Source organism: Protopterus annectens, chromosome 1.part0 (assembly GCF_019279795.1).
Source record: "Protopterus annectens isolate FY-2018-M chromosome 1.part0, PAN1.0, whole genome shotgun sequence".
NCBI classification, from domain to species: Eukaryota; Metazoa; Chordata; order Ceratodontiformes; family Protopteridae; genus Protopterus; species Protopterus annectens.
In genome coordinates, this window is record NC_056725.1 from 507,229,455 (window position 1) to 507,241,954 (window position 12,500).

The 12,500-nt window shown below is 38.7% G+C and overlaps 1 protein-coding gene across 2 annotated transcripts in view; it reads left to right on the top strand.

Moving 5' to 3' along the window:
- The window catches only part of LOC122793140, a 291,237-nt gene that overhangs the window by 67,534 nt on the left and 211,203 nt on the right, over positions 1 to 12,500 (top strand). The window lies entirely within an intron of this gene.

Genomic DNA, 12,500 nt, shown 5'->3' on the forward strand with positions numbered 1-12,500 from the left:
GTTATACCATTTGGCATTTTGCATCCTGTTTGAAAGAGATGGCTGGTAGTGCTTGCAAAGGCAGGGCTCATATATAGTTTGTGAAGAAGATGAAGATATTTCTTTATCTCTTTAACACTCACTTCAAGCAGCTACTTCTGGGTCTCTATGACTGACTTTTCAAAAAAGATGATGCCTGGCATGACCTGGGCATCATGCTTACTAAGGCTATAGGTATCCAGTGGTCTGGTGAGGTGTACTGTCATCACTATGATGACCTGAAGCAATACTATCCAAAAGATCTGCAAGACTGGGAAGCTGAACTTCAAAGTGAGTGCCTAGAGATGTGATTTTTTTAGCTTAAAGATAAACACGTAACCCTCAGAGATAAATTAATAATGAGTGCATTTCTGTCTTTCAGCTCATAAGAAGATGCATCTCAATAAGGAGGAGTGTCACAGTAGGCAGAAATGGATGGCTGCAAAATAGGCCATATATTATTGCTATTTACCTTAGAGCTCGGTGTGTTAAATGAAGTCATACTTACAGCCCTTTATCCATTGTGTCAGAACCCTGGAGGTCTACCAGATGTGAAAGCAAAGACCCAGACAATTTTACTTTCATCACCCTTAGTTGCATCTCATAGGGTACAAGATGATGAATTCATGAGTAGCTTACTGGAAGGGAGAGCATTTTTGAAACATTGGGCTGCACAGTTAACATAAGTTCCTTATGACAGTTTTCCTTTGCAGTAGAGCTGGTAATGTGTCCTTGTGATTCATGACTTTCACATCACCAATACTACTGCACAGCATAAACTGGAACAATGGGCTTATGTCACTGGTATTATCGAATACAGTACACAGGAATGTAAAAGCTAGACATTTTTCTGTGCATTTTGGAGTCCCAAATCCTCTGTCTAATGAAGTATTGTGACCTTTCAGTTTCATGACCTAACACAGCATTAACTTTTTATTTCAAAAGGGAATATTACATTTTCAGAATATTTACCATTAGAGTCCCAGTCTTTTTCCATTACAGCCAAAGATTATTTTGGAAACATGGAGCAATTGCCGGAACTCCCATCCCACTGTCAGTCATACTGAAAATTCCCTGAAGGCAGAACAGGCTGCCATGAAATACAGTACCTGAAAGGTTCATGAGTGAGTGGGATAAAATGTCATCTTTTATAATGAAAGCCTCTAGTGATATAGCCAAATGGCAAATAAGCCTACATGTATCTACTGAGCATCATGCTGTCAAACCACCAGAATACATAGTGCACAACATAAATCAGAACTAACGTCATAGTGCACAACATAAATCTGAACTAATACATAGTGCACAACATATATCTGAACTAATACATAGCGCACAAAATAAATCAGAACTAATACATAGTGCACAACATATATGTGAACTAATACATAGTGCACAACATAAATCTGAACTAATACATAGTGCACAACATAAATCAGAATGAATACATAGTGCACAATATAAATATGAACTAATACATAGTGCACAACATAAATCTAAACTAATACATAGTGCAAAACATATGTAAATCAGAACTAATACATAGTGCACAACATATATGTGAACTAATACATAGTGCACAACATAAATCTGAACTAATACATAGTGCACAACATAAATCAGAATGAATATATAGTGCACAATATAAATATGAACTTATACATAGTGCACAACATAAATCTAAACTAATACATAGTGCAAAACATATGTAAATCAGAACTAATACATACTGCACAACATAAATCTGAACTAATACATAGTGCACATCATAAATCAGAACTAATACATAGTGCACAACATAAATCTGAACTAATACATAGTGCACAACATATGTAAATCTGAACTAATACAAAGTGCACAACATAAATCTAAACTAATACATAGCGCAAAACATAAATCAGAACTAATGCATACTGCACAACATATATGTGAACTAATACATAGTGCACAACATAAATCTGAACTAATACATAGTGCACAACATAAATCAGAACGAATACATAGTGCACAACATACATAAATTTGAACTAATACATAGTGCACAACATACATAAATCTGAACTAATACATAGTGCACAACATAAATCAGAACGAATACATAGTGCACAACATACATAAATTTGAACTAATACATAGTGCACAACATACATAAATCTGAACTAATACATAGTGCACAACATAAATCAGAACTAATACATAGCGCACAACATATATCTGAACTAATACATAGTGCACAGCATAAATCTGAACTAATACATAGCGCAAAACATAAATCTGAACTAATACATAGTGCACAACATAAATCTGAACTAATACATAGTGCACAGCATAAATCTGAACTAATACATAGTGTACAACATAAATCTAAACTAATACATAGTGCACAACATAAATCTGAACTAATACATAGTGTACAACATAAATCTAAACTAATACATAGTGTACAACATAAATCTAAAATAATACATAGTGCACAACATAAATCTGAACTACTACATAGTGCACAACATACGTAAATCTGAACTAATACATAGTGCAAAACATAAATCAGAACTAATACATAGTGCACAACATAAATCAGAACTAATACATAGTGCACAACATAAATCTGAACTAATACATAGTGCACAACATAAATCTGAACTAATACATAGTGCACAACATAAATCAGAACTAATACATAGTGCACAACATATATCTGAACTAATAAATAATGCACACATAAATTAGAACTAATGGTATAGGATCATAAGAAGTTATAAGGCTAATGGCCCTAGGGCCCTTACAAGCCCTGCCAAGTTCTACAGTTATTTCCATGATCAGCACAAATTGCCCCTGTCCAGGAGGGACATAGGTGGAACCCCTGCGGTGAATTTATGGTTACCCATCCAATCGTCCAGACTGCATTTGAAGAGGGCCATTGATGTCCTCTGTTTGACATGAAGTGGGAGTCCATTCCAAAGGTGTGGTAACCTCTGGGTGACAAATCTGTCCCTCCAGCAGGTTCTTTTAATGTCACATACCAGGATAAGGTCTTTAGAGTGGTAACCCGTGTACCATTTGACTTGTGGATATGCAGCACTTCCAATAAAGCAGGGTCAAAGATTGCCTTATATGCAAGGCATAGATTGCATCTAAGTAATCTGTATGAAACAGAATAAAGTAACAGTGATTTCAGATGATTCACATAGGACAGATGCTGAAGAACTTGAATTTTCCTTGTGTGGAACCTTTGTAGTCTCTTCAATTGCTGCAGATTCTTGGAAAGGTATATAGCAAAAGGGGCATTGTACTCAATTACTGGCCTGATAAGGGAATAGTACAGAGGTTATAACTTATTTTTTTCTGAATGCAATGTCCTTACTTATGAGATGAGCAATATAGAATGCCCTTCTTACCACTGTGGAGACATGGTGATCAAAGGTAAGGTTGCTGTCAACCTGTCTGCCCAGGCCTCTCACCACTGAGTGCATACTTAGGGTGCTGTTATTGATGTGCTAGTTGGCAGGAACATCACACTTACTGAAAGGGATAATAATACCTTTTTTGCATTGTGTTTAAGGCCATGCCTTTGGCACCAATCATTTGTTTGTGTAAGACCCTCTTGTAGGATGTTGACATCATTTGGAGAGTCTATGACTGCTCCCAGTTTGCAGTCATCAGCAAATTTTGTCAGCCACAGACCTTTAGTTTTACCTTGTACTTTGGAGAAACAGATTCTAAGCAGTAGAGGTCCCAGGACTGATCCCTGTGGAACACCACTGGTTACAGGTCAGCTGCTGGAGGTAGATTCCCCTATTTTGACTATATGGGTTCTATCTGTGAGCCAGTTAGTGACCCATCTAATGATATAAAGGTTGATACCTAGCAGGGTGAGTATGTCAATGATGTCTGAGTGGGGGATAGTGTCAGAAGCCTTGGCTAACTCTAGGTCGGCTGTATGCACAGACTTCCTCTCATCCAGGGCCTTGGTGACTGTCTCAAAGAAGCCCACCAGGTTTAATAGGCATGATCTCCTTTTGACAAATCCAAACTGAGTAGGGTCAAGTGTTTGGAGATTGGAGATTACCTATATCTTTGTTGATAAGGTCCATGATGATCTGCTCCATGGCATTATAGATAAGGCTAGTCAGACTAATAGGTTTATAGTTCCCAGGGTCAGTGAAAGCACCACCTTTTCGCAAGGGGATAACAGTGGTCATTTTCCATTCAGCTGCGATGAAGCTGGTGCTTAGACTATGATTGAAAATAGTACCCAGTGGTGTTGCTAATTCTTGTTTGAGCCCATGTAACATGCAACCTGGGATGTTATCAGGTCTGATAGATGCTGTGTTTTTGGCCTTAGAAAGTGCTTTTATGACCTGCTCTTAAGAAATACAAGGTAGAGGATAGGTGGTAGGGATGCCATGGGGTACGTGTGGTGGGGACAGGGGAGTGAAGTTTTCACAGAAACTGTTGGCTAACAGGTTAGCTATGTCCTAGGGCTCAGTATATGTGGTATCATTAACTACCAGTTTGGTACAAATCTGGGCCTTTCCTTTTAGGTTACAGATGTAACTAAAGAATGCCTTATGGTTGTCCTTAGTTGAGGAAGCTAATTTGGAGTCATAATTTGCTTTGCAGGATTTCACAAGAAGTCTTATTTGCTTGTTTAAGCTGAGGAGGGAGTGTTTCTAGTTTAGGACTCGCTCCTTCTTACTCTTAGACAGCAATTTCTTCCTCTTATTGTAAAGCCTGTTAATGGCAGTTGCCCATCGGCAGGTTTGCTCTTCCTTGAGGAGCTTGTTTTGGTCCTATCTGACACGGCTGAGTCAATGCAATTATACAGGTGTTTGTATAAAGCATTGGTGTAGAACTTGTCATAGTTGCCAGTTCCATCTGAGGGGGGGGGGGGTGCAGCAAAGCTATTTATACCATCCTGTAAGAGGTTATGGTCTGCTTTGGAGAAGTTTTTTAGTTTAATTTCTGCTGGGTGGGGTCAGGTGTGATAGTTACTTCAAATGAAACTGATTTGTGGTCATATCTCACTAGGGAAGACCTCACAGTGAGGGAGCTACAGTGGTCCCCCATATTGGTAAGCACCAGATCCAGGATGTTGGCACCCCTTGCAGGGTGTCAACCAGCTGGTCCAGGGCATTGGAGTTAATGAATATTTGAGGAACCTTTGGGCAAGTGAATTAGAGCACAAATAATTTACCCAGTCAATGGATGGGTAGTTAAAGTCACCCAAAACCATAGTGTTCGGATGTATCTAGTCAGAATGGGTGTCCTAATTCATGGAGAGGTCCTGTAGCTGGCAATGACTTGAATAGGTGTCCTACCAATATTTAATTGCACCTGAAGTATCTCCAGGGAATCATACGGTTCAACCAATCAGGAAATGCATTTATCTTTAATGAATATCAATACACTGCCTCCTTTAGTTTTCATGCCTTCAGTTTGTGTGGAAGGAGGTGTAACCCGACATGGCTGGGGTGCTTTCCACAGCCTTGAACCAGGTCTCTGTGACTGCACAAATGTCTATGTCTTCCAAGTTGAAGACTGCTTCCAGTTAGTACAGTTTCATGTTAAGACTCCTAGCATTTAGCAGCATAATCTTAAGGTTGTTTTTACATGGAGTTTTTACATCGGGAAATTTGTCCTTGAGACACTGCCTAAAAAAGGCAATATGGGGGTGGCAAGAGCCTTAGCCAGTAGCCAAAATCCCAGGGGTGACAGATGAAGACCATCTCTGGCAAAGCATTGAGGTCTGTCGATCATGTCACCCCAGGCTGACAGATACTGTATCCCCTTAGAATGACACCAGAAACTAAGCCAATTATTAAAGTCAATCATTTTCTGTTTGCATTGAGACATCATCCTAGGTGAAGGTAAAATGCTGCTTAAGGTTAGGGACATATCTGCCTGAGACACATAGTCTGAAAGCTCAGTCATGTCTGTCTTCATATAGTCCAGAGAGGTACATCTCAAGTCATTCACACCAACATGGACTATGACAGAATCATAACAGTACCTATTTTTGAGAGACTTGAGTGCATGTGTGATACGGCGGATCCTGGCACCTGACAGACAGCTGACCATGACCTTCTCCTTTTCTGGCCTGGTGAGAGGGACATCTGTGTGTCTCACGATGGAATCACCTATGACTAATATGTTTGTTGTTTTTGTTTTTTGTTTTTTTTGTTTGCTTTAAGGGATTGACCGGTGAGACACTGGTGCATGACCTATTATGTGTATTGTGTTCTGCAGAGGAATTATTATGTTTAGCATGCTTGTGTTTGTGTTTGGGAGGTCTCTGGTGTTTAGGTATGTTTCTGGTGAGGACCTCCGCATACCTAGGTAAGTGTGATGTGAGTTTGGGTGGAGTAGGAGGTGAGGTGTGCATGTTGACAACTCTCTCATTGTCATATGTACTGACTGGTGTGTGAGAGAGCATGGATTCAATGTTGTTAATATAGCTGCATCTCTCACATGTTGAGTTTGTGTGGACTAGGAGTAGAGGGATGTCGGTGAACATGAGGCAGTTGCTACACTGCCTCAGGATGCCCATGTTAACCATGCTGGCTGGAGAAACTGTGGGAAATTGTCCATCCATAGTGTTAAGTAAATTTATATGGTCAGGAAAAGAGGTCACACTTAGGAATGGCTAATGTGTGGGAGGTGTTTTGGTACCTCTGAGGCTAGCCTTAGTATTCCACCTGACAGTAGAGCAGGGCCACAAAAAACCTCTGGAGGACCACAAGCAGAGTGCTAAGGGAAAATTAAACAAGCAAAATGTTTGCATCTATAACCACCAATGGTAACCAGCACTACGTGGCAGTGCACGATGGTGCTCTACATGCAAACAAACTCAAATGTGGGCTTAAATGAAACAAGAAATACCCCTTTTAACTCAAACTAGCCAATAAGGATGCTCTCTCGGAGCTTTAGTCCAGTCACCCTCGATTAGATAGGACTAAGACAGCACTCTCTTCCCACAAGGGTGCAGAAGGACCTTCCCCAGCAAAGATGGCTTGAATTTAATGCTCAGAAGTTATAAAACAGACCCCAAAACAGCAAACCTGAAACTGGGCTATGCTACAGCTGAACTAGGTGCAACCCACTCTATTCACCCTCCCTGTGCTCAGGCTCTCTCTGCTGCCCTGCCCTACCACCATTTCCAACCAACCCCAGCTCCTCTTCATTTGTTCCCACTTCATCTCCACCTATACAATAATACTAGCAATCCACAACTGCCTTCCACCAACATCTAACTAACCAGTAACAACCTCTTAAATCACCAAATTACAAGAACTAACAAATACTTTGGCCCACCCAGAAAATAATACAACCAATCCACAACATTTTCCTTCCACCAAAACCTAACCAAGGAACAACAACCTCTTACAGTTCCTCAGTACTGTAAATGACAACTAAATATGCTGCCCTATAAAACACCCCATACCCTAAACTCACCACTCCCACCGTGAAATAACATCTCACTCTAACCTCCTGTATACTCATATTATTAACCTACTCTACATCTTACCAAACCCAACTCCCTGAATACTTCAACTACTATCAAAAGACACATGATTACAATGTAACCCCTAAATGGATCCAGTTTAATATAGGCCCTTACCTATATAAAAAATCACTTTACAAACCTCATTAAACCTAAAATACTCCACACCTCTAAAAGAAATCAAAGGTACTATCACTAGCAGCTCCAGAAAAACTAAAACAACACAGCTGCACAAGTGTGCTACTGAGTCTGCTATTAGTAAGTGGCACTTATCCCAGCCCTGGACCTCCTCAGGTGTCAACTTACTCCACATACAATAATCACACCTAATAACGTAAATTCTTCCCCCAGAAAATATGAAATAGCAACAAAAAAACTCAGTCTATTCCATGTGAACCTCAGAAGCATTATGAACAAAATTCCAAAACTACATACATGGATAAAATATCGGTTCACTGACATATTAGCAAAAACAGAATCTTGGCTACAAGCTAATATCAATAACATGGAAATATTTCCCCCATCTCTAACATCCTTACAACTGACAAAAAAGTGAGAGGAGTATTAATAATGTACCACAGTAGCATAAACTTGTCATCCTTCCTATCTACCATACCCCCCTTTAACAATACCAAATTACTTCTAAGTAACCTAAAACTAAACTCACATAAAACAATATGTATGCAGCCCTCCTAACTGGAGACAATATCAGCACATTGGAGAACATACTAGCCTAGCTATCCAACAATGTACACACAGAGAATGATACTAGGCAATGTTAACATTGACTGGCCAAGTCTCACCTCTGAGCTATCCGTTTCTAGTAGAAACCTACATAATTTCTCCTAATCTATCACTGAACCTAGTAGAATCAGCCTGAAAAATTATAGAATTACTACCCAGGAATGGCGATTAATAAGTCACCCTAACAATATAAACTCCATTGCCCATGGCATCTTAGCAAGCACACTTAGTGACCATCTTCCCATATATGCCACAAGAGAATGCCATACATTTCCCAATGTGAACAACTTTGACCCAGAACTGTTTAGTACTTCATTACAATCTCACAACTGGAACAGCCTAAAAATCTTGCCAGTAGATGATGCTATCTATTTTAACAAAATATTTATGGAAATATTAAACATTGTGCCCTCCAGCTTAAAAGAATGCAAAACAGCCCTGTTCCTTGGCTTACTTCCATCACTAGTGAATTAATGAGGAATAGAGATAAAGCCTGGAAGGTATGGCTCAATAATAAAACAGAAAACAATCTTCAATATAGATACATACAAAATAAAGTCATATTCCAGATCAGACTTGACAAGAAACTCTATTACTCGAATATGCAGAATATATGCAACAAAAAGTCTAGACAGTTCTGGACCACATACCAAAAATACTTCTCCCTGGCTCAAATGGACAATCAAACCCCAATCCCCATTGCTCCACAGAAGAAACAGCTACTGTAATGCTTTCAATGGTTACTTTACCTCTAGCATCACTAAACTACTTCACAACCAAACTCAAATCAAATTGACATCTTCTAATAACCTGACAGCATCCCATTCCATCTCACTTCCCAGTTTCATTAATACTCACTCTTTCTCATTTCAACCAGTATCCAACAAAACAATCAAAAATACCTCAAACAAATTAAACCAAGTACACTAGCTCCATTTGAAATCCTGTTGACTTACTAAAAATAGCAACCAGCTCATTTTCATTTCCATTCTCATAAATAGGTATATTTAGGAATCACCTGTCTCATCCTACTTCAGAAGGGGGGTAATTCCAGTGATATATTCAACTTTATACCCATAACAATTATCACCCCTTTCAAAAATCCTTGAAAAATGCATTCATAATCAATGTCTCATTTATAAACAAAGAACCTCCTTACCTCCACCCAACATGGTTTCAGACCAGGGTATAACACTACCACAGTTTTCTTAAAATTCACCAGCATTATTAACCTACCCAGAGACAAAGGCCAACTGCTTTCTGCCATGTTTCTGGATCTATTCAAAGCCTTCAATGCCATATCTCATAGCCTACTTCTAAGACAACTATCTTCAGTTGGCCTATCAAACACCTCCATCAACTGGTTCTCCAGTTACCTTTCCAATAGACTTCAGTCTGTTAAATGGCTTAATTCTTAACCATCCTTCCTACCAGTTAAAACAAGTGTTCCCCAAGATTCCATAATAAGGCCACTGCTTTTCAACATTTTTACCAGCAACCTACACTCTGCCAAATCACAAGCATCCCTCATATAATATGCAGACAACTTCACTTTAATCTGTAATGCCAGTAATCCAATTACTCTACAGCACACAATCTGAGAGTCATTTTTGTCAGTTGAAAGCTGCCAGTTTCTACTCAGTCCATAAAAGATAAAGCTTTTATTATTCCTCCCAAAAGTCCTTACACACTTCAAACAAAATGTCTCAATAACTGCCTCTGATAACACCCCTATAGAAGCCATCCCCATACCAAACTACTAGGCTTGACAATTGATGATAACCTGAAATTTGACTTGCACATGTAACAGGTTATCAAAAAACTCACCAAAAATTAGGGACACAATATAGAACAAAAATGACTGAACTGATTCATTCAGGAAACTCCTAGCCTTTGCACTCCTACTTCCTATTTTACTGTATGGGTCCCCAGTACTGGGAAACCTCCATGCTTCCTTCCAAAATAACCTTAATCAGTGCTACAATGAAATAGCCAAATTTGCCACTAACGTACCAAACAGAACCCATCACTGCTAAGCCCTAAAACAGGCTTGATTGACTTGAATTATCAAAGCAACTCGCTTACACCCAGCTTCCTACTAAAATTATCACATACATATACCCCTGAAAGGCCACTTCAATCTGAAAACAAAATGCTCCTGACTACCTACAAACCACACCTGTCAGCAGAGGCTCTCTCCATATTACCTATGTAGCCCACTCCTGGAACTCTATCCCCTTGACCCCTAAACGTACTAGCAATCTTTCCAATTTCAAGAGCAATTTAAAAATATCTAGATGACACTTGGATCTGTACCTCCACAACCCTCAGATGAGATACATGCTCCCCTACTTACTATAACTACGCCCTTCACACCCTGAATCACTAACACTTCCATATCTTAACAAGTAGAAATGGCCTAGTATCAAAATTAGATCTCACTTTTGGATTCTCTTCTACCTCCTCATCTCGACACTTTCTATTTCTTTGTCTCTAGTATCATTCCATAACATTCTCGTCTTTCTAATACTAATCATCTCTCTCTATGTCCTTAATTTTTCCCTCCTGCTCATTACCCCTCTCCATCTAGTTCTATTACTCAGTCTATTTTGGCATTGTAATTTTCTGTTATTTCTCACTTCCATATATTATTAGAAATATAGTCAATATTTCAAATAACTATATATTACTTTACTCGACAAAAGTTTTCCTCTTCTTCAGTGCCTTGCTGCTTCCAGTACATACTGTATTCTATATCACGATGTGTCCTACTAATATTTTGTAAATGTAAAATGTTTTATCTGTTGTGAGGCTTATGACCCAATGTGTATAATTACTCATCAGCTATTGTAATTGTGTGTGTTTGTGGAGCTTTTTTCCTCAACAACTAATTCTAAAATATTTAATTTATTGTAGGATTTTTCTCCCCTTGTATATAATTATTCATCTACTTGTAGATAATTACTTATTAACTATTGTTTAAATGTTTTTTTTAATCTGTTGTGGAGAAAACAAAAAGCATACTGAGATTAATCAGGGAATCATGCTTTAGTGGGTGGAAACCGATGGAAAATGAAGATCTGTTATAAAGTCGCATTACTTTAAAGAACTAAGATATTTCTTTGCAATGTCATTTTACTATAGCAATGACTTGCGCTTTGGTGTGAGTAATGCAGGGTTCACCCATGTCTACCTTTGGCTAGCAGTTAGCAGAGAGGATTAGTCTGGCAGTTAGAGCAGAGGATTAAGGCTCTTAGTTGTTAATAAGTTGGTTCCTGTAGTCAAGGATCAAGGGAACAATTCTTTCCACCTCCATTTGTCTACTGTATGACTCTGAGCAAGACATTTAACCAGACAGTGCTCCCAGGTCATTCCTGAAAAAGGATAATGTCCAATGGCCTTACCTGATTAACAAACAGATATTAAAAAATACCTTGAGATTCGCCCTCGTGATCAAACCAAACAACTCATGGGTAAACCCTTTTGTACCCAAACCATACCTCTCAACCTCTTAGCACAAAAAATCTAGACAAAGCTTGACAGAATTGAGGGACAAAAGCCCAAAAATAGGATAAGATTTTAAACATTGCTCTTATAAACTTAGAATGTTGATAGAATAACAGGGTTTGTCTTACCATGCATTTTTCTGAAGGATATGAAGTCTGAAACTCAAATACATATCATTATTTAGTGACTTAAATCCACAGATCATCCCTGTTATTTGCCAGAAAATCACAAAATTTATGAGGAACAGACCAAAAATATGGACATTCTGTGAAAATCTGTACAGTTGAGAGGTATGAAAACTCAGGCATGAGTTATTGCTTAAGCATTCTGCTAAGCTATACTCTATTTACAAGTGATTCATAAACTGCAGGGTCATACAGAACTGAAGCTGGCTGTATGGCATAATATTATGCAGGTCACACAGTGGTCCATGTCATACAGACTATGAAATGAACTTTTTCAGCAGTAGACGTGTTGGATGAAAGGAAAAAGCTGAACCTCCCTAAAGAACCTCAGCACCTGGCCCCCTCCTTTTATTTAGATTATTTGTGTATTGCCTGATTACACAAGGTATAAAGCACCATGGCAACTCAGTGTCATACAAAGTAGCTGTGTAATGAAACATATTCAAGAATGGTGTCAGAACTCTTGAGTTACGCTTAATGCAAAGCAACAATTCAGTTCTGCATTTTGTTGAAGTATGTCATAAAGGGTCTTTCATTACAAC